Source organism: Halichoerus grypus, chromosome X, assembly GCF_964656455.1.
Source record: "Halichoerus grypus chromosome X, mHalGry1.hap1.1, whole genome shotgun sequence".
NCBI lineage: Eukaryota > Metazoa > Chordata > Mammalia > Carnivora > Phocidae > Halichoerus > Halichoerus grypus.
The window spans coordinates 92,600,801-92,625,320 of record NC_135727.1 but is presented as its reverse complement, the minus strand read 5'-3'; positions in this window follow the sequence as shown (position 1 = coordinate 92,625,320).

The window sequence follows — 24,520 nt, the reverse complement described above, 5'->3', positions numbered from 1 at the left end:
AGCTTTGCAACATTGCATGAGCTGAGCACCATAAGATAGGTTTGTATCCTGATGTGAACTCTGGCCCTGCATCTTCATGTCAAGATATCTGGTGATTCAGCGTAGTGGGCAGTAGGTGTTTTCGTAGAAGTAATTCCTACAGGTAGCAAGAACTTAAGTATATATGGAAGGAACTGTGAACGTTACCCAAACTAAATGCATTCTCAATTCAGCTTCCCTTTAGCTGGATATCAAAATTACCCATGGCTACTTCAACATCACTCAACTCAAGGGAAGTGAAATGGAGGGAAAGTTGGAGTGGACAGAGCCAGCAGTTTTAACTCCTTGCAGTAAAATGCTTAATTTTCACAAATTTTACAAAACTAGATGACTATGTGAATACCTTGCTTACTTTGCTTACTTACTTGTGTTAAGTGCAGGCCTCTGACACTTAAAGCCAATTAGCCTCACGGTAACTTTCCCTCTATATGTAGAGTTTGAAGGCAAGAGCAAGAAGCGGTCTAGGAGGCTGAGAATGAAGTGCCAATGCAGAAGGAAAATCAAGAGAGAAGAGTAATTTGGAAGCCAAATAAAGATGATGATTAGATTGGTGAGATAATGACTAAAAATTGAGCAATGTACTTGGCAACATGGAGGTCATAGTGAAGGTAAGAGGTGTCTCATTGAAAAGCAGGGGTGGCAAGGGGAATTGAATGAGTTCAAGAGAAACTAGAGGAAAGGAAGTAGAAACAATGGGTAAGGACAATCCTCTTGAACTTGTCTTTTCACTGAGTATCCAGATGCAACTCTTTTGTGAGTTATATGAGGAATTATATCAGGATTTCTTCCTGCAAAGAAATAATTCCACCCTCCATTAAATCCACTTATTATATCACACTTCATGTCCTACGTATTTCAGCATTTTCCCAACTCATGTTCACCTCCCTGGCATGTTCAAGGATCATTGTATTGCTTTATCCTATAGAATACAGTGAACTCAATATTGAGAACATTAAAGGGACATTTATTAGAAATGTGGGAAATTCTGTATTCATTCCCATGCTGACACTTATGTGAAAACCATAGAACTCGAGGGGACCCTTGTCTCTGGCACATGCTAATGTGATCAAATCCTGGCATTTAAGATATCACAAGAATTTTGAGAGAGGCCCAATATTATTAAACATAGAGGATAGAGACTACAGAATAACATGAAAACATTACTTGTTGAGTAAAGTTATGGACTAAAAGTAGCATTGCTACACGTATTGGGATTGAAGAGAAAAGAATGAAAGAAGTCTTTAAATTCAAATAATAATGAATCCTCACCCCTGCTGATATTGGCCAAAAAAGCGGGGCTTAACAACTGCCATCAAAAACAAAGCAATGATGGGGCGCCTGGGTGGCTCAGTCGTTAAGCGTCTGCCTTCGGCTCAGGTCATGATCCCAGGGTCCTGGGATCGAGTCCCACGTCCAGGCTCCCTGCTCAGCGGGAAGCCTGCTTCTCCCTCTCCCACTCCCCCTGCTTGTGTTCCCTCTCTTGCTGTGTCTCTCTGTCAGATAAATAAATAAAATCTTAAAAAAAAAGAAAGCAAAAAACAAAGCAATAATGAGGATACACCATGTAGTGTGGTTTCAGGATGTGGGGTTCTTAGTAAGGCAGGTTAAAAACCAAAGAGAATGAATGAAACAAGATGTGCTCCACTGTGATTCTGAAGAAGGAAAAGCCAGTGAAAACATTTCCCCCTTGCCTTTATGCTGGAAGATGTGCCTTTGGGCAATTTGAAAAACGAAGGTTAGCACCTTCCAAGTTTTATGAGCAGGCCTATTGCTCTGAGGGCAGCTATTTCTAGACAGTGCCGAACTAAGAAGGATGTATACACTTGGGAATGGGATAGAAACAGAGCAGTGCAGTGAAGAGACCTGCATCTGAGGTCAGAATATTTGGGCCACATCCTGATTTTTCGATGAGCTTTATAATTTGGAGCCAATCCCTTAAACTCTGACTTCAGCTCCAATATCAATAATTGCAAATGTAGTCATGTCGTTTCCCTGGCTAAAACTTTTCAGGTGCTAAAAATTATGAGAAAAATGGGTCTCATGATCCTCATGGCCCACAAGGTCTGACTCGATCTTGCCTCCTTCCCCAAGGTCATGTCTCTCTATGCTCCACCCAACTCCTAACAGCCTAAGTGCTACCAAACTGCTTGAGATTCCCTCATGAACTGTGTTGTTCTAGGGGAGATGCTGTTCCCTTCTTTCTTTGCTAAACTAATTTATACTTACCCTTCAGGACTTAGCTCAGCTGTCATCTCCTGTAAAAAGACTTTGCTGGACCCTCTGGGTGAACTGAAGCTTTCTCCCTAGTATTTCCATAGCACTTCATATTAGGTTGAAAACCATCTGTGACCCCTGCCTATGACAGCATGCCCTGTGTCTAGGTTGTCTGTATCCCTAGGCCCATCACAGGGACAATAGTCACTCCATTCAAAAAAAATTACCAGGGCACCTGGGTGGCTCAGTCTGTTAAGCATCTGCCTTTGGCTCAGGTCATGATCTCAGGGTCCTGGGATCAAGCCCCACATTAGGCTCTCTGCTCAGCGGGGAGTCTGTTTCTCCCTCTCACTCTCCCTCCCTCTCTCTCTCTCTCTCAAATAAATAAATAAAATCTTAAAAAAAATTATCAGACCAAACAACCATAAGGTGAGGAAAAACTACTTGCTTTGAGACCTCACAGGTTGCTATAATATTTGCATATGATATAATGCATGTAAAGGCATGTAGAATGCGCATTTATTTAATGTTTAATACATTGATTGATTTATTCATTCCCCAAATACTTATTGACCATCAACCATGTGCCTCGGGTACTAGAGATAGAACAGAAAATAAAGTAGACCACATCTCTCTCTTCATAGACTCTACACTATACGTGGGAAACAGATAATATAGAGATGAATACATATATATCACGTTGTGTGAAGAAGTAGTATAAAGGGAAACAGAGCAAAGTGAGCAAATAGAGATAGATTGGGGTTACTATTTTAACTAAGGTGGCTAGTAAGGGCCTGTTTGATGGGGCAAAGTTTGAGTCTGAAGGAAGTAAGGAAGCAGGCTATTGACAATCTTGGTGACAGTATTCTAGACAAAAGGAGACAGGACCATGTTTGGTGTGTTTAAGGAACAGCAAGGAGCCAGTATGGATGGAGGACACTATGTGAGGAAGAGTCTGGTGGGAAGTGAAGTAGAAGAGGTGGTGAGGAGACCGGATGAGGTAGGGCCTTGAAAACCCATGGAAAGTACCTGGCTTTTATTTTGGGTAAGAGGCAAGTCACTGGCAGAAAAGAGCAGGGAATAGGCATGACCTGATTTATGGTAGAGAAGGCTTCCTCCAGCAAGCTGACTAGATGGGGAGAAAGCATGGAAGCCAGCAACCAGATGATCAAAGCATGGACTAAAGAGGTAGAGGTCAGATTTTTGGATTTAATTCGAAGACAGGGCCACCAGGATTTGCCGATTGTTTGAATGTGTCAGAAAGAGGAGTTAAAGATGACTGGGATTTTGAGCAGCCAAGAAGACTGGAGTTGCAATTTATGAGGTGTGGGAGGCTACAGAGAGAACAGATTGGGGTAGGGGGGCGGGTAGTTAATCACAAATCCAGTTAATTGATGTCATAGCATGGTTATATGCTGATGGGAGTGATGCAGCCCAGAGTAAAAAAAAAAAAAAATCACATAGGAGAGAGGGGTGAATTTCTGAAGTGATGTCCCTGAGATATGACAGGGGTTGAGATCTACTGTTGGCCCTAGATAAGGGTGTGAACAATATCAGCTATTGCACTGGGTGCTTACACCCTGTAACACATTGCACAAACATAAGGCCCCATTAAACACAACTTTGTTAACTAGACTGATGAATATTCTAGCTGTTGCATTCTTTGGAGGCTAACTATATTTTCCAGTTGAACTAAACCAATGAATTAAAAGGTCTGAAAGGCCACAGTAATGACACAGTGCATATTGGATTTGTGCTCCACGGAATCATCCTCCGACATGGAACTGCAAATTTAAATATCATCTGCCCCTTTTAAGATTATATTCATGTCTATGGTCTCCCTTGATCCTTAACCTTTAGGTAAGGTAAGCATTATAATAGCTTTTTGGTAGATGTAAAAAACAGACGCCCAGGATTCTAAAGGGTTTCGCTAAAGTCACATAGCTTGTTAGGACAGAATTAGGACTTGAAACTGGGTTTCCTGTCTGACCCCCTGGGGTTCTTCCTAATAACTGGGATCTCAGTCATATTCTGTACCTGCCTTCTAGATCTTGTCCCTGACCCAGAGAAGACTCACACACAGTTCCAAAGGGGCATTTCCCCAGCCACTTGGCCTATCAAATTCACTGATTTCCCCTGATTATTTTCTTCCTCATTCTCATCCTCAGCATAATAGAAAAGGCTATTATAACCTTCTCTTAGGAAAGTGATTAATTATGGGGAGAAAGAACTGGCTTCCTGTCAGGATGCATAAAGAAGACCATTTCTCTCTCCTTCCTGGGAAAAAGAGAAAAAAGAAAAAACCTGTTGCCATGGTTCTTTCTGATTTCCTGGCTTAATGCTCCTGGTTTGCCCCCAAGGGAACTGAAGGAGATTGACTCTTCAGGCAGTCTAGATAAGCAGAGAAGCTTCCAAATGTTTATTTAGGGGTTATAGTGCAGGTTTCACCTTTCTTTTCTTTCTCCCCACCCCCCCCCCATTTTTCAAAAGCACATAAAGGGGGTTGCAGAATTCATACTATCAAACTTGGCAAAAATAGATGAGACAAAAAAGAAGAAGGAACATCAAGGAATGAGGATTTGGATGATTCTGAAGTAAGATTAGAGACAAAGGCCATAAAGCCCTATACATCTAGAGATAGCCTGTAAACTTGGCTCTGAGCCGCCCAACAGCCAAAGTAAAAGGGTAAATATGACCAGTACAATGTCCACAAATGTCCATGAGATTATAACAAACCATGACTGCAAATTGATCCAGGTGAAAAGCTTTTTGTTTGGCTGGATGCATTTCTCAAACTTTTTGGTCTCAGGACTGCTTTATACTCTCAAAAATTCGTGAGGACGCCAAAAACCTTTGTTTATGTGGGTTATATCTATTGATATTTACTTTATTAGAAATTAAAATGACAACTTTGAGAAATATAAATTTATTAGTTTGTTTAGAAATAATAAATCCATCACACGTTGACATAATATTTCCCAAAACAAAAAATTTAGTGTGAAGAATAGAATTGTTTTACATTTTGGCATTTAAGTTCACATTTTACATTTAATGTCTAGTTTAATAGAAGACAGCTGGGTCCTCATATTTGCTTCTGCACTCTAGCTGTTAAGACATATTTTGGTTGGTGATGAGCACTGGATGTTGTATGTAAGTGTTGAATATCTAAATTGTACACCTGAAACTAATATTACACTGTACATTAACTAACTGGAAAAAGAAGACACATTTTGGTTGAAGTATATGAAGAAAATCTGGCATTACACGTTACATTCAATGACTATATGTCATTGAAAAATGGAAGAATATTGAAAGAGCCTTTTCTGATAACTGTTGATATTCTTCTTTGATACTACAACACACATTGACAAGTGGCTATTTCTTAAAAGATAGTTACAGTGTGGAATCTGAAAGTATATCAATGAACTTCTCATATGCTATTCGGTTACAATCTATTGCTATAGCCTGTATTTTGAATGGATCTTTTACCCATGCATGATTTTGTAGCATCGTGCATTGGTCATTTGGAAAATACTGGTTCACTGAGTTTTGTAGATCTTCTAAATGTTGACACATTTCATTATGTGATATCAAAAAACCACATTCGTTAATATCACCACCAATCTCATTAGAAAGTCTTTAAGTATTGGGAAGCTGTCAAGCTCACAGTAGCAGATACATGTTTTCCAAATTTTTAATTTTCAGTTAAAGCTCAAATTTTATCATTGGCAACAAATACTGTCAGTTGTTCTCCTTTTTGTTTTTTTAAAGTTTATTTATCTGAGCAATCTCTACACCAAACATGGGGTTCAAACTCATGACCCCGAGATCAAGAGCCGCCTGAGCCAGCCAGGTGCCCCATCAGTTGTTTTCCTTGAAGTGACTGGCTACTTCTGTTCATTTTGAAGAAAATGTCTGCCAAATACCTAAATCTAAGTAACTATAGCTTGACTATTACTTGGTTGTTCTTTCAAGTGAAAATGGCGTTTGAAGAAAAGAGAGTTGACTTATGCTCACAACTCAGTTGCACAAGTGCTTTCCTATAGAAAACCATCATGCTTCTGTGTGCACTGGAATTGCTTTATTCATGCTTTTCCATTTCATCACACAGAGCATTATTCTGTGTATTCAAAGGTTGAGATTGAATAAAATTAATACCTTAGTTCAGTATCAAGTACCTTCTCAAATAAAATTTTCTGTTTTTTTTTTTTTTTTTAAGATTTTATTTGACAGAGGGAGACACGGCGAGAGAGGGAACACAAGCAGGGGGAGTGGGAGAGGGAGAAGCAGGCTCCTGGCTGAGCAGGGAGCCCGATGCGGGGCTCCATCCCAGGACCCTGGGATCATGACCTGAGCCAAAGGCAGACACTTAACCTGACTGAGCCACCCAGGTACCCCTGTTTTTATTTTGTTTTTGTCTTTGTTTTGTTTTGTTTCTTTCTGCCTGTGTTTCTTTTTGCTTTGTTTTGTTTTTAACTGTGAGGGTATGGCAGTGAAGAAGAGGAAGATGACCACTACTAATATAGTTGTTGCCACTGTCCCGATTCATGTTAAGGTGCCAGCTTGCCCCAATCATGCAAATGTCAAACCGTGAAAAAGGCATTAGTAACCTTAGTGTTAATTAGTATAATTATATATTAGTATACATCTAGAATAATTAGCCTCAGTATCAATATGCAAATAGAACTGTCCTTGGGAACCATCTGAAAAGGTCTCTGTAGAGCACTTTGTGAGAACTACTGATCTAGAGGAAAGGATGGACTGCATGTCCAACAGGTAATTAAATATATATATATATAAATTGTATATATTTATAAATTTTGATACATATATTCAGGTAGTACATTATAACAGATTTTTTAATTAAACTTTCTCTTTTGATATTGTAGATTCACATGCAGTTGTAAGAAACAATAGGAAGAGGGGCTCCTGGGTGGCTCAGTCGGTCGGGCAATCGACTCTTGATATCAGCTCAGTTCTTGATCTCAGCTCATGGTTGTGAGCTCAAGCCCCTCATTGAGCTCCACGCTGGGTGTGGAGCCTAGAAAGGAAGGAAGGAAGGAAGGAAGGAAGGAAGGAAGGAAGGAAGGAAGGAGGAAAGGAAGGAAGGAAGGAGAGAAGGAAGGAAGGAAGGAAGGAAGGAAGAGAAAGGAAGAAAGGGAAGAGATCTTGTGTATCCTTCACCCAATTTCCTTTAATAGTAACATCTTCTAAAACTATAGTACAATATCACAACCAGATTAATGATATTGATACAGTCAAGATACAAAACATTCCATTACCACGAGGGTATCCTTGTGTTGTCCTTTTATAGTCATGCCCTCTTTCCTCCTCCTTATTGCCTTCTCTCACCCCTGACTCCTGGCAACCATTAATCTATTTTCATTCTATGATTTTTCGTTTCAGTAAGGTTATGAATGGTTATAAATGGAATCATATAATATGTAACCATTTGACATTTTCACTAAGCATAATTCCCTGGAGATCATGCATGTTGTTGCATGCATCAATATTTTATTCCTTTTTTAAAAAGATTTATTTATTTATTTTAGAGAGAGAGCACGGGAGAGAGTGTGAGTGGGGGGAGGGGCAGAGGGAGAGAATCTTCAAGCGGACATCCCGCTGAGCGCAGACCGCCCCCCCCCACCCCGACAAGGGGCTCAGTCTCACAACCCATGAGATCATGACTGGAGCCAAAACCAAGAGTCGGATGCTCAACCAACTGAGCCACCCAGGCACCCCTATTTTATTCCTTTTTATTGCTGAGCAGTATTCCAGTGCATGGATATATACTTTACCTCATCAACCTTTGAAAGGCATTTGAGTTGTTTCCAATTTTTGGTTATTATAAACAAAGTTGCTATGAAGGTTCATATACAGGTTTTTGTGTGAACATAAACATAACATTCTCTGGGGTAAGTGCTCAAGAGTACAATTGCTGCGTTGTATGGTAATTGCATGTTTATAAACTGTCAAGCTGTTTTCCAGAGTGGCTGTACCATCTTTCATTCCCACCAGCAAAGTATGAGTGATTCACTTTCTCTACCTCCTTGTCAGCATTTGGTGTTGCCACAATTTTTAATTTTAGCCATTATGATAGGTATATGGTGATAGCTCATGTTTTAATTTATATTTCTCTAATGGATAATGATGTTGAATGTCTTTTCATGTGCTTATTAGGATCTTTATATTCTTGTCATCAAAATGTCTGTTCATGTCTTCCCCATTTCCTCATGGGACTGTTTCTTTTTTTATATAGTTCTTTATAAATTCTAGAAACTTGTCCTTGTTTTTCTTCTAAAATTTTATAGTTTTACATTTAACATTTAGGTCTGTGATCCACCTTGAGTTGTTTTTGTATAAGGCAGGAGACAGGTTGAGGTTAACTTTTTGTCTATGAATGTCCAATTGCTCCAGCACCATATGTTGACTTGTTTTTGTACTTTTGTCCAAAATCAGTTTGACATATTTGTGTGGGCCTCTTACTGGGTTCTCTATTCTCCATTGAGCTATGTATCTATCCCTCCAACTATTAAAAACTGTCTTGATTACTGTAACCTATATAGTAAGCCTTAAAATAAGGTAGAGTGATCACTCACACTTTATTCTTTAAGATTAGTTTAGCTATACTAGGCTTCCTTAGCCCATGGCTTCTATTTAAATTTTAGAATAAGCTGGTCTGTGTCGACAAAAACTTTGCTAGTATTTCGACAGAAATTGCATTAAACCTACAGACCAACATAGGAAGAGTTGACATCTTTACTCTGGGTCTTTTGTGGTTCCATATGAATTTTAGGCTTGTTTTTTCTATTTCTGTGAAAAAAAATGCCATTGGAATTTTGATAAGGATTGAATTAAATTTGTAGTATGAACATTTTAACAATATTAATTCTTCCAGTCCATATATTTCCATTTATTTGTGTCTTCTTCAATTTCTTTCATTAATGTTTTATAGATTTCAGTGTACAGATCTGTCACCTCCTTGGTTAAATTAATTCTTAAGTTTTTTTTTTATATTATTATAAATGAGATTGATTTCTAAATTTCTTTTTCAGGCGGTTTGTTTTTAGTGTATAGAAATATAACTAAGGGGCACCTGGGTGGCTCAGTCGTTAGGCGTCTGCTTTTGGCTCAGGTCATGATCCCAGAGTCCTGGGATCGAGTCCCGCATCGGGCTCCCTGCTCTGCTGGAAGCCTGCTTCTCCCTCTCCCACTCCCCCTGCTTGTGTTCCCTCTCTCGCTGTGTCTCTCTCTGTCAAATAAGTAAATAAAATCTTTTTAAAAAAAAGAAATATAATTGATTTTTGTATGTTGATTTTGTATCATACAACTTTAACGAATTCATATTTCAGTTTTAACAATTTTTTTTTTTTTGGTGGAGTCTTTACAATTTGCCATATATAAAATTATGTCATCCACAAAGAGAGACAATTTTACCTCTTCCTAATTTGGAGGCCTTAAAAATGTTTTTCTTGCCAAAATGCTCTAAAACTTCAAATACTATATTGAATAGTTGTGGCGAGATTGGGCATCTTTGTCTTGTTTCTGACCTTAAAGGAAAAGCTTTCAGCTTTTCACTGTTGAGTATGATGTTAGTTATGGGCTTCTCATATGTGGCCTTTATTATGTTGACATACATTCCTTCTGTACCCAATATGTAGAGATTGTCATGAAAGTGAGTTGAATTTTGTCAAATGTTTTTTCTGTACCTACTGAGATGATCATATGATTTTTATCCTTCATTCTGTTAATGTGGTATATCCCATTTATTGATTTGCATATGCTAAACCATCCTTACTTCTTAGGTATAAATCCAACTTGATCATGGTATATGATCTTTTTAATGTGCTTTTGAACTCAGTTTGCTAATATTTTGTTGAGGATTTTTGCATCTATGTTCATCTGGGATATTGGCCTATAATCTTCTTTTCTTACAGTGTTCATGACTGGCTTTGGTATCAGGGCAATGGTGGGCTTATAAAATGAATTTGGAAGTTTTCCTTCCTTTTCAGTTTTTTGGAATATTTCAAGAAGGATTGATATTAATTCTTCTGTTTATAAATGTTGGTTAGAATTCACCGCTGAAACTCTCTCAAGTTGGGCTTTTCTGTGTTTGTGGGTTTTTGATTACTGTTTCAATCTCCTTACTTATTATTGGTCTGTTCAGATTTTCTGTTTCTTCATGATTCAGTCTTGGTAGTTTGTATGTTTCTAGGAATTTATCCATCTCTCCTAGATTTTTCAATTTGTTGGCATATAAGTGTTTGCACTAATCTCTTACGACTCTTTGTATTTCTGTGGTATCAGTTGTAATGTCTCTTCTTTCATTCATAACTTTGAGTTTTCACCCTATTTTTCTTAGTCTTGCTAAATTTTGTCAATTTTGTTTATCTTTATAAAAAAATCAACTCTTAGTTTCATTGATTTTTCTCTATTGTTTTTGTAGCCTCTGTTTTATTTATTTATGCTTTAATCTTTGTTATTTCCTTTCTTCTGCTAACTTTTAGCTATTGGATTATGGGCCCACCCTACTCCAGTATGACATCATCTTAACTTACTTCTGCAATGACCCCATGTAATATAATAATTTATAAGAGATATATATTTGATCAGATGACCAAAATATATTTCTCAGTTATATTTGATCTTCATCCACAATTCCTGAAAATGCTTCAAAGCCAAATGGGTGAAACAAGTGTCTTGTTATTAATGAAGGTGACTTTTGGACCCTACCCAAGTGGGGGCCATTTGCCAGGAGGACCAATTATATGATTAAAGGGTTGGAATTTTCAGTCCCATTCCCTGACCTCTGGGAAGGGGAGTGGGGCTGGAGGTTGAATCGGCCAATAGCCAATGACTAAGTCAATCATGACTATGTAATGAAGCTTCCATAAAAACCCAACAGGCTTTTTGGTCCTTTTTGAAGACTTTCCATGCTTGGGAAACCAGAATGCTTCCATGTGCCATCAAGCCAGACCCCAAGCTCCATGAGGACAGAAGCTCCTTGAGAACTTGCCCTAGGTATCTCTTCATCTGGCTGTTGATTTGTATTCTTTATCATATCCTTTAATAAACTGATAAATGTAAGTAAGTGTTTTCCTGAGTTCTGTAAGCTACTCTAACAAATTAATGGAACCTAAGGAGAAGGTCACTGGAATCTCCAGTTGTTAGCTTGTTGGTCAGAAGCCCAAGTAACAGCCTGGGGGCTTGCAACTGGTGTCTGAAGTTGGGGATGGGGAGCAGTCTTGTAGGACTGAACTCTTAACCTTTGGAATCTGATGCTCTCTGCAGGTACATAGTGTCAAAATTGAGTTGAGTTCTTGGATAACTTGCTGGTATCTGAGAATTGTTTGGTGTTTGTCCAAGAACCTCAAAATACCCTATTTCCAAAAAAAGGTCACATTCTGAGGTACTGGGGGTTAGGACTTCAACATATCCTTTTTGGAGGGACACAGTTCAACCCATAACTCCTACTTCTGTTGCTGTCTTTGAAGTGAGTTTTTTATAGATAGCATATAGCTGGATCATTTTTTTATTTACCAATCTCTGTCTTTTAATTATTTTATTTAGACCAGTTACATCTAAGGTAATTATTGATATATTAAGATTTAAGTCTTCATTTTATTATTTGTTTTCTGTTTGTTTTCTCTGTATCTTGTTTTGTTGTTTCTCTTTTGGGCCTTCCTGGAGATTATTTGAACATTTTTCAGTATTCCATCTTAATTTGTTTATATTTTTTTAGCATATTACTTTGTATAATTTTCTTGGTGGGTTTTCTAGGAATTATAAAATGCATATGTAACTTATCATAGTTTGGTATCTACTTTTAGCCCTCTGAGTTACATATAGAAAACTTACTTCCACTTAGGTTCCTTTACTCTCTGCACTTTTTAAATGTAACTGTCTGAAGCATTCTTGTATGTACATTGAATCCTATGTCCAATAATGTTATAATTTTTGCTTCAACCCTCAAATATGATTAGAGAATCTCATGAAGATAGTCTATTATATTTCCCCCTAATTTTTTTTACCTAGTCCAATGTTCTTCTTTTCTTAATGAAGTTCTGATTCTTATGTTATCATTTCCTTTCTGTTTAGAAAAATGTCTTTTAACCATTCTTTAAGGGCATATTTGCTAATGACAAATTTCCTTAGTTTTGTTTTACCTGAGAATATATTTCCCCTTCATTCTTGATATAGAATTCATAGTTGAAATTTCTTTTCTTTCAGCACTTGAAAAATGTTGCTCCACATCATTTTGGCCTCCGTGATTTCAGATGACAAATCCATTGCCATTCTTTTTTTTTTTTTTAATTTAAATTCAATTAGCCAACATAGAGTCCATTGCCATTCTAATTGGTGTTTGCCTATAAGTACTGCATTGTTTCTCTCTGGTTACTTTCAAGACTTTTTTCTTTGCCTAATTTTCAGAAGTTTAACTATGACATGTCTTGGCATGGGTTTTGGGGAGATTCAACCTATATGGAGTTGACTCTGCTTCTTGGATCTGTAGGTTTGTCTCCCACCAAATTTGGAGAGTTTTCAGCCATTATTTTATCAAATTCTTTTTTTTAATCTTACTCTGTTTCTCTTCCCCTCTGGGATTCTAATAATACAAATGTTAGCTTTTTGGCTATTTTTCCCTGAGATTCTGTTCATTTTGTTTCATTCTATTTCCTCTCTATTATTCAGATTAGGTAAAATTCTATTGATTTGCCCTTAAATTCACTGATTCAATCCCTTGTCATCTCCACTCTATTATTAATCCCATCCAGCAAGTTTTTATTTTGGTTGTTATAATTTTCAGTTCTATAACCTCCATTTGGCTCTCGTTTATAGTTTCTATTTCTTTACTGAGATATTCTGTTTTTCATTTGTTTCAAGAGAATTCATAATTGATTGTAGAAGCATTTTTACAATGGCTGTTTTTAAATCCTTGTCAGATAACTCCAACATCTGATTCATCTTGGTACTAGGGTCTGTTCATTGTCTTTTTTCATTCATTTTGTGATTTTCCTGGTTCTTGGTATGATGAATGATATTTTATTGCATAAAATATACTTTATATTTAGGAGCTTATAAAACTCTGGATCCTATTTAATTTTTTTTTTAAGCAGGCAGTTCTCCTGTTGACATGTAGCAGGAAAACCTGGTGGGTGTGTATCAGCTTGCCACTGACTCCCACTAGGTCCCACTGACACCACCCCAGCAAAGATGAAATGCTGACTTACAGTGCTTTAGCCCAGATGGATGAAGTGAAAGTTCAACTCCACTCTTGTTCGTGCAGACATCTTCCCTGTGAAAGCAGAATGTTGAATCACACTTCCTCATTGTCTCCAAGCAGAGGTGTAAGCTCAGCTGTTTGCCGGGCCTTGTTGACACCAGGAAAGAGGAAGGTGGGAAGTGAAGTACCAACTAAAACTTCCCACCACCTTGTTCTGCCTCGTCAAAGCTGGGCAGGAACTCACCACTGACACTACCCCAACTGGGAAATCTAACACTCCCTGGGTCCAGGATGGAATGGACTACCAGCTGCGTGTTTAGTCCTGCTGACATTCTCCTAGCAGGGAAATTGGATCACTGCTACCTCCTTCTGCTGGGTAAGGGATGGAAGATCAGCTCCTTGCTCAGCTGATCAGCACCATCCAACAAGGGAATCAGAATGTGCTCTCTACTTCTGCCAGGTTGGAAAGTAGGGCGAAGTGGAATGTCAGCCTCCTGAATAGGATAGGCATTTCCTGAAAGGATTTCTGTTGTTATACCACTCTTTTCCAAGTACTTTGGCTAGAGAGAATAGGCTTTCTTGGTGCTTATTTGTCTGAGCCTGCTAGCAGTTCTGGCTTGGAGGCTTCTGCCAACACCCTATCTAGGATATAAGGAAGGCAATAAGGAAACCCAGGGAACTCACATCTGTGTTGTTTCTCAAATCCTGAGGTATCTAGGCAGCCTGCTATATCTTTTCCACCTTTCAGAGTTTTCCTATACTTGCTTGTTGTGTTATGTCCAGGGATTTTTCTCTGTCAGTATATTGGAATTGAATCTCAAATGTTTCTTTGTCCTTACCAGTTTATATGGCCTGGAAAGATTGTGTTAATAGGCTGTCCCTCAATCCAATTTCCTTGTTAATCAATTTTATTCCTCAACAAAGAGCTTTAAGTGTTTTTTTTTTCTACTGAAGTATAATGTGCATGCAGAAAAGTACACATCGGTGAATTTTCACAAACTGAATGCATTTATGTAATTAGCACCTAGATTAAGAAACAGAACGTGACCAACATCCTCAAAGGTCTCCATTCTTACATGCTTCTAGTGACTACCCTCCCTAAGGTAACTATTAAACTGTCTCCTAATAATATAGACTAGTTTTCCCTATTCTCTTTTGTGTCTGGATATTTTTGTTCAACACTATGTTCATGAGATCCATCTGTTCTATTGTGAGTAGTTGTAATTTGTTCATTCTCATTGTTATACAGTATTATATTTTGTAAATAAATGTCACAATTAATTAATCCATTCTACTCTTGATGGGCATCCGGGTGTTGTATTAGGATTTTCCAGAGAAACAGACCCAATAGGGTATGTGTGTGTGTGTGTGTGTGTGTGTGTGTGTGTATGTGTGTGTGTAAAGAAATTTATTATAAGGAATTGGCTGACATGCTTATGGAGGCTGGCAAATTCCAAAATCTGCAGAGTAAGTCAGCAAGCTGGAGACCCAAGAAAGCCAAAAGTGTAGTTCCAGTCCAAAGGCTGGCAGCCTTAAGACCCAGGAAAAGCCAATGTTTCAGTTTGAATCTGAAGGCAGGAAAAAAGCCAGTGTTCCAGTTTTAAGACTGTCATGCTGGAAGAATTCTTTCTTACTTGGGGGCAGGCCAGCCTTTTTTTTTCTATTTAAGCCTTCAACTGATTGGATGAGGCCCACCCACATTAGGGAGAATAATTTGCTCTACTCCGTCTACTGATTTAAATGTCAATCTCATCTAAAAACATTCTCACAGGAACACCCAGACCAATGTTTGACCAGATATCTGGGTACCTTGTGGCCCAGTCAAGTTGACATATAAAATTAACCATTCCAGGTATTTTCTAGTTTGGCCTATTATGAGTACGTTGCTATGAACATTCTTGAATATGTCTTTAGGTGAACATATGAGTACATTTTTGTTGAGTATATATATCTAGGAGTGAAATCACTGTGTCATAGTATGAGCATGTATTCAGCTTTCGTAAATATAGCTTAGGAGTTCTCCAAAATGGATATGTAAATCGACACTCCCATCAGTAGCATATGAGAGTTCTGGTTGCTCCATATACCATACCACTTGGCATTTTTTATATTTTTCATTTTAGTCATTCTGTTGAGTGTGTATACGTATTACATTATGCATCAGTTTGCATTTCCCTGATAAAGAAGTTGAGCAACTTTTGATGTCTATTGGCCCTTTTGTTATCCTTTTTTAAAAAGTGTTCAAGTACTTTGCCCATTTTCCTATTATGTTGTCTGTCTCTTTCTTAGAAATTTTAAGAATTCTTTATATAATCTGACTAGGAGTCTTTTGTTGGATATATGTATAGTAAATATCATCTTCTAGGCTGTGGTTTGCCTTTTACTCTCTTAACGGCAGCTTTTGATATACAGAAGTTCTTAATTTCTATGTAGTGCATTTTATCATTTTTTTCCTTTTATGGGCAGTCTTTTTTTTGCCTTGCTTAAGTTTTAGGGCTCTTATTTTAACATTTCCTTCTCTTTCCCAGAACAATGGTTGCTCAAGAAGGAGTGAGGTGGTAGAAGAGGAAGGAGTGGGAGGCTGGGTCAGGTGGTATTCAAGCTCATCCTTGCATTATTCCTGAAGCCACAACCGCCTCTAAACTGAGAGCTTTGTGCTAAATCAACCGTACGTTGTTCAACTCTGCCCCCACGCATGGTGATTTTTCCTTTTAATGGCAGTGCTGCAGTTCCTTATAAAGTCTATTAATCTCTTCCATCCCCATTTCCTGAGAGATGTCTGTATGTGTCTAAACCTCCATTTCTGTACAGAGCTCCGGAGTTCTTTCCCACTGAACTCCTGGAATGTAGGCCAATCATGAAATGGCATATGTGTTTAGGGGTTCTTGAGCATACCCTTAAAGTTAAAAAAAAACAACAACTTTATTCAATCCAGGTCATTGAGGACTTTGGGTGTGCTGCCTAATTGCACAAGCTACCATATTTAAGTGTCAGCTCCAGGCCAATCAGGACACCCTCACACACATATTGTTGTCATGCTGTTTTCAAATTATCTTTTTATTGTTTAAATGAAAGCATAAGCAGCTCTCTTAAGCTAACACTTTGGATATGACAGTTCTAGAAATGACAATTGACGTATTGGTCTAATTAGGGAGTAAGATGGAAAAGCATTATGATGGAAATATTTCGGTAATTATGATTAAATATTAGGAGTTCCCAACCTGCCAGTGATCCTTAGTAAAGAACTAAAAGTTTGGAACGAGGTGGGAATGAAAGAACAAATTCACATAAAAAGGGAAAGAGAATGAGAGAAGAGAAAAAGAGGGTGTAGAAGAATAATACCAAATCTAAATTGTGTTCTAAAAGATCCTTTAAAAATATCTGGAAATTGGAGTGCAATTTTCTCGGGAAGAAAAAACGTTAGACAAAGTAGTATAGTATCTAGAGCAGCCTACAGAAGTTTACTTAGCCCACAATGTGGCAGCAATAGAAGCGTGTCTTGCCCTTAGTTCCCGATTCCCCCCAAGATGTCTGCATCCCAGTCCTTGCGCCTAAACTCAGCGTCGGCTCAGCTGAGCTTGAGCTTCATAGAGACCTGAACCCAGAGAGCAGTCACCGATGAAAGAGGAAGGCAACTTGGGCCTGAGGTGTCCCCAGATCTGCTCTGAATAGTGGGAGGGGTGCCATGGGTCCCTCAGCAACATGGGTGAGGGACTCAGGAAACCAGCTGTCACTGCTTGGCCAGGCAGCTATGGCAGCAACATGGGTGTCAGCAGGTACCTGCAGGCTGTTTGGAAAGTGTCACCTATTTGGCACTTCTCTGAAGTCTTGATCGAGTTTGAAAGGACTGAGCATCTAAATTAAATCAGAGCTGACAGACACTGTGATGCCTCTAGTTTATTAATTCTATGGTGATTTAAAGCAAATTTACCAAAAGTCTTAATTAGATTCTTGAAATTCCAAAAGCACTAGGCAAAAACTCAGTCTTGGCAAAAACATGTTAGTCCCACCCACATCCCCTTCTGCACGCCCAGCTGCCAAATTGCTTAAATCTCTAAATAATTGGTTTCTAGATGAAATAAATTAAGCTCATTCATTTGTACTTAAGTTTCAAAGACTTAACTGCACATCCTTGCTCCCAAAGTTTATCAGCAAAACTGTAGTACAGTGTGTTTGATGTTATACACACACACACACACACACACACACACACACACACATACACACATGTAAACACACAGTTAGTAGAATGGATTTTTAAAGTGATGTGTGACTGTCAGAAAGAACCAGATCAGTAAGTACTAAAAAGTCTATCATAAAATTGAAGTTACTTTCACCACCAAGAGACTGTTTCACGGGGCACCGGTTTCTTCATCTGTAAACTCAACCTTGAGTGGTGGGACAGAGCCCAGTGAAAACATAGGCCTAGGTCTGATACCTCATTGAAATTGCCAGAAATCACTTATGAAGCAATCGGTGGTTTGGGATTTTCTCTTTCTCATTCTTCCTCATGATCTTGAAAGGCAAAAATCGTGTGGATCTGGAAAATGCCACATTAAATGGAGATTTATCTATAGAGAAGCTAGGGAAAACAGCTGTTTTCACATTGAAACAGCTGTATATTGTATCTATAGTTGGATTCTCAGCTGTTTTATGAGAACCCGCCTGCTTTTTCAATGATAAAATCTTATTAAAGGAAAACATTGTGGGAAATTCCATAGTTTTGTGTCATTATCAGAGACGAGGTTCTTTCGAGTGATCTTTAAAGATGAGTGTGTTACGGCTATTCAACTGATGAAATTAGTCTCAACATGCTATAGTAATCTCTCCTGCTTGTGCTTATTCTCATTCTTTGGAGTGAATTAGATGGAGATCAGAGACGTTAAATGAACAAGGAGAAGAGAAGATTCTGGATGTGAAATAAGCTCTGCATGCACTAAGTATGGGGAGTTTTCTACCATCTGCTTTGTGGCTGGGTAGGGAATCTCCAAAATTTTACCTTCAGATTAGTTCGGTGCCATAAGAAATCACAAAGTCTATAGGGAAGATGATTACCTGGCTGGAGGCCCATTACGGAGAGGGTTTTCATAGCCAAAATATCCCCCTGGGTATTTCTTGACCTCAGTGGAATCATAAGCATCAAAATATTAACAGATACCGGATATCACTACTCTTAAGCAGACTCAAAGAATAGCTTACACTAAGAATAAGTTTATGGCGACTGGAAGACAGTCACTATATCTCCCTGTTAAAAATAAGAAATATTGCCTAAAGAGATATAAACCATTGCATGCTAAAAGACATTCCAATTTCTTTTTCAAAAGATAAAACTCTTTATGCTGGATGTTTCATTAATAATAGATAAAATAGATCTCCTGTGGGCCCCTGAAAAAAACTGTCTTTTATTTTAGAGTAAGCACTTTTAATCCAGGGCCCTCAAATGGGCATCAGGAGGGTCCTTAAACCTGATGCTGTGTGTAGGATTTTGTGCATTTTTATGGGATGAAGTCCATAGATCTCAAGATTTGTAAAAGGTTCATAATATAAAATGGTTAAGTATCACCAAAAAGTTCTTTTCCAGTGTGTTCATTTCTTCATTATTCTTCATAATCCCTCTTACTGTAAAAATATTCCATTTTAGGGAGGGCTCAGTGACTTGCCCAATCAATTGGTGGACAAAATATGGACACAGAAGCTGGTCTTTCTCAGAAGAATGAAATAAGACTCACTAAGCTTTACTAGTTCTTTTTTTTTTTTTAAAGATTTTATTTATTTATTTGACAGAGAGATAGAGAGAGAGCACAAGTAGGCAGAGAGGCAGGCAGAGGGAGAGGGAGAAGCAGACTCTCCACCGAGCAGGGAGCCCAACGGGGGCTCGATCCCAGGACCCTGGGATCATGACCTGAGCCGAAGGCAGCCGCTTAAGCGACTGAGCCACCCAGGCGCCCTACTAGTTCTTTTTTAAAAATTATTTTTACTCATATAAGCAATAGAGGCAAATAATATAAACTGCAAAAAGGATTAGAGTGAAAAACAAGGCTCCCTCTCAAAAGCTTCCCCCAGACACCTAATCCAGAGTTTCTTGTGTACTGTTGTGTTATTCTACCCATATGCAGGCAAATAAATATGTGTACATATTTTTACAGAAATGGCAGCATAATTACTCCATGAATTTCCTTTCTTTTTAAAAGTATATCTTCGAGGGGCGCCTGGGTGGCTCAGTCGTTAAGCATCTGCCTTAGGCTCAGGTCATGATCCCAGGGTCTTGAGATCGAGCCCCGCGTCGGGCTCCTTGCTCAGCAGGGAGCCTGCTTCTCCCTCTCCCACTCCCCCTGCTTGTGTTCCTGCTCTCGCTGTCTCTCTCTCTGTCAAACAAATAAATAAAATCTTTAAAAATAATAATAAAAAATTAAAATTAAATAATAAAATAATAAAATAAAATAAAAGTATATCTTCAAAAAAGTGCTTGATATCACTAATCATCAGGGAAATGCAAATCAAAACCACAATGACAACCTCTCACACCTCTTAGAATGGCTATCATCAAAAGGACAAGAGGTAACAAGTTGGTGAGGGTGTGGAGAAAAGAGAGTCCTTCTGCACTCTCGCTGGGAATGTAAATTGGTGCAACTTCTATGGAAAACAGTGTGGGGGCTCCTCAAAAAATTAAAAATAGAACTGCCATATGATTCAGCAGTTCTACTTCTGGGTATTTATCTGAAGGAATTGAAATCAGGATCTCAAAGAAATATCTGCACTCTCATGTTCACTGCAGCATTATTCACAATAACCAAAATATGCAAACAACCTAAGTGTCCAGCAACAGATCAACAGATAAAAAATATGTGAGATAGGCTGATCAGCTGGCAAGATGGCAGAGGAGTAGGAGACCTGGATTTCGTCTCCTCTCAGGAATTCAGCTGGATAGGGATCAAACCAATCTGAACACCTATGAACTCAACAGGAGATCGAAGAAAAGAAGAGCAGCAACTCTCTGAACAGAAAAGTGACCACTTTCTGGAAGGTAGGACGTGCGGAGAAGTGAATCCCAGGCGATATTCGGGAGGATAGACGGCGGGGGAGGGGCCTCCATCGGCCGCTTCTGGCAAGTGATAGAGCCACGGAGGACAAAAATCGGAACTTTTAGAAGTCGGCTCCGCTGAGGGATGTCACTCCAGTGGCTAAGCGGGGGGTGGAACCCTCGTGGGACAGTGTGGTCTCAGGACCCTCGGGGTCACAGAAAGACCGGGGGTGCCTGAGTGCGGCAGAGCGCCCAGGTATCGGAGCGGGGAAGCCGGCTGCAGAGACGGAGCCGAGGCGCGGGCTCTCAGCTCAGGGTTGTCATAAACTGTGATCTGCGACACAGTCGGGCCACTGCTCCTCCAGCAGGCACCCAACAAGCGGCAGATCCGGGGAGACTCACCTTCTTCCCCCGGGAGAAGCAGCGCAGGAGCGCACACAGGGATCTGCTGGGTTTGGAGACTCCACACGGGGTCGGGTGCCAGAGATAGAAACGCGCGGTCACAGGCCGGGTGAGCGTGGAGTGTGGCCGGAGACCGGGGAGATGGGAGTGACTGACTGCTTTTCTCTGGGGGCTCACTGAGGAGCGGGACCCTGAGTTCTCGGCTCCTCCGGGGCAGAGACTGGGAGGCCGCCATTTTCACTCTCCGCCTCCAAAGCTGTACGGAAAGTTTGCAGGGAACAAAAGCTCCGGAGAGCAAACCCGAGCAGATTACTTAGCCCGGACCGGCAAGGGCGGGGCAATTCCGCCTCCGGCAAAGACATTTGGAAACCACGGCAACAGGCCCCTCCCCCAGAAGATCAGCAAGAACAGCCAGCCAAGACCAAGTTCACCGATCAATGAGAACGGCAGAACTCCAGCGCTAGGGGAATAATGCACATAGAATTCATGGCTTTTTTACCATGATTCTTTAGTCTTTCAAAGTTAATTTTTTTTAACTGTCTTTTTTTTTTTTTGAATTTTTCTTTTTCCCTTTTTCAACCATCTTATCAATCCCTCTTTAAAAAAAAATTTTTTTTATTTTTCATTTTTATTTTTCATTTTTAGAGTCATATTCTATCCCTTCATAGTAGTTACCCGTATTTTTGGCATATATATATAAGTTGTTCTCTCTTTAAAATTTTGAGATAGTTTCTTCTAACAGATCAAAATATACCCTAAATCTCTAGTGTATGTTTTTTTTCTACTCCCCTGCCTGATCACATTCTCTCCCTTTTTTTTCTTAAATCCTTTCTTTTTTCAAACAACTTCTTATCAATTCCTTTTATAAAATTTTTTATAATTTCCATCTTTACAGTCATATTCCATCCTTTCATCATATCAACCCTTATTTTTGTACATATATAAGTTTTTCTTTCTTTAAAATTTTGGGAGGCACTTTCTTCTAACAGACCAAAATACACCCAAAATCTAGTGTGTGGCACTGATCTATATACCAGCCTGATCATATTTGATCACGTTCTGGTTTTTTTTTGTTTTGTTCTGTTTTTGTTTGTTTTTATCTTTATCTTTTTCTTTTTCTTTCTTTTTTTTTTCTTTTCCTTTTTTCTTTCTTTCCCTTTCTTTTCCCACTGCTTCAGGTCTTTTCTGATTTGTTTAGAGTATATTTTCTGGGAACATTGTTACCCTGTTAGCATTTTGTTCTCTCATTAATTTATTCTCCTCTGGACAAAATGACAAGATGGAAAAAATCACCTCAACAAAAAGAACAAGAGGTAGTACCGACTGCCAGGGACCTACTCAATACGGACATTAGTACGATGTCAGATCTAGAGTTCAGAATCATCACTTTAAAGATCCTAGCTGGGCTTGAGAAAAGCATGGAAGTTATTAGAGAAACCCTTTCTGGAGAAGTAAAAGAACTAAAATCTAACCAAGTAGAAATCAAAAAGGCTATTAATGAGGTGCAATCAAATATGGGGGCGCTAACTGCTAGGATAAATGAGGCAGAAGAAAGAATCAGTGAGATAGAAGACCAAATGATGGAAAATAAAGAAGCTGAGAAAAACAGAGATAAACAACTACTAGATCACGAGGGCAGAATTCGAGAGATAAGCGATACCATAAGATGAAACAACATTAGAATAATTGGGATACCAGAAGAAGAAGAAAGAGAGAGAGGGGCAGAAGGTATACTGGAGCAAATTATAGCAGAGAACTTCCCTAATTTGGGGAAGGAAACAGGCATCAAAATCCAGGAAGCACAGAGAACCCCTCTCAAAATCAATAAAAATAGGTCAACACCCCGACATCTAACAGTAAAACTTACAAGTCTCAGAGACAAAGAGAAAATCCTGAAAGCAGCTCGGGAGAAGAGATCTGTAACCTACAATGGTAGAAACATTAGATTGGCAACAGACCTATCCACAGAGACCTGGCAGGCCAGAAAGGACTGGCAGGATATATTCAGAGCACTAAATGAGAAAAATATGCAGCCAAGAATACTATATCCAGCTAGGCTGTCATTGAAAATAGAAGGAGAGATAAAAAGCTTCCAGGACAAACAAAAACTAAGGGAATTTGCAAACACGAAACCAGCCCTACAAGAAATCTTGAAAGGGGTCCTCTAAGCAAAGAGAGAGCCTAAAAGCAACATAGACCAGAAAGGAACACAGACAATATACAGTAACAGTCACCTCACAGGCAATACAATGGCACTAAATTCCTATCTTTCAATAGTTACCCTGAATGTAAATGGGCTAAATGCCCCAATCAAAAGACACAGGCTATCAGATTGGATTAAAAAACAAGACCCATCGATATGCTGTCTGCAAGAGACTCATTTTAGACCCAAAGACACCCCCAGATTTAAAGTGAGGGGGTGGAAAACCATTTACCATTCTAATGGACACCAAAAGAAAGCTGGGGTGGCAATCCTTATATCAGACAAATTAGATTTTAAACCAAAGACTGTAATAAGAGATGAGGAAGGACACTATATCATACTTAAAGGGTCTATCCAACAAGAAGATCTAACAATTGTAAATATCTATGCCCCTAACATGGGAGCAGCCAATTATATAAGGCAATTAATAACAAAAGCAAAGAAACACATCGACAACAATACAATAGTAGTGGGGGACTTTAACACCCCCCTCACTGAAATGGACAGATCGTCTAAGCAAAAGATCAAGGAAATAAAGACCTTAAATGACACACTGGACCAAATGGACTTCACAGACATATTCAGAACATTCCATCCCAAAGCAACGGAATACACATTCTTCTCTAGTGCCCATGGAACATTCTCCAGAATCGATCACATCCTAGGTCACAAATCAGGTCTCAACTGGTACCAAAAGATTGGGATCATTCCCTACCTATTTTCAGACCACAGTGCTTTGAAACTAGAACTCAATCACAAGAGGAAAGTTGGAAAGAACTCAAATACATGGAGGCTAAAGAGCATCCTACTAAAGAATGAATGGGTCAACCAGGAAATTAAAGAAGAATTAAAAAAATTCATGGAAACCAATGATAATGAAAACACAACTATTCAAAATCTTTGGGATGCAGCAAAGGCAGTCCTAAGAGGAAAGTATATAGCAATACAAGCCTTTCTCAAGAAACAGGAAAGGTCTCAAGTACACAACCTAACCCTACACCTAAAGGAGCTGGAGAAAGAACAGCAAATAAAGCCTAAACCCAGCAGGAGAAGAGAAATAATAAAGATCAGAGCAGAGATCAATGAAATAGAAACCAAAAGAACAGTAAATAGAACACATCAACAAAACTAGGAGCTGGTTCTTTGAAAGAATTAACAAGATTGATAAACCCCTGGCCAGACTTATCAAAAAGAAAAGAGAAATGACCCAAATCAACAAAATCATGAATGAAAGAGGAGAGATCACAACCAACACCAAAGAAATACGAACAATTATAAGAACATATTATGAGCAACTCTATGCCAGCAAATTAGATAACCTGGAAGAAATGGATGCATTCCTAGAGATGTATCAACTACCAAAACTGAACCAGGAAGAAATAGAAAACCTGAACAGACCTATAACCACTAAGGAAAT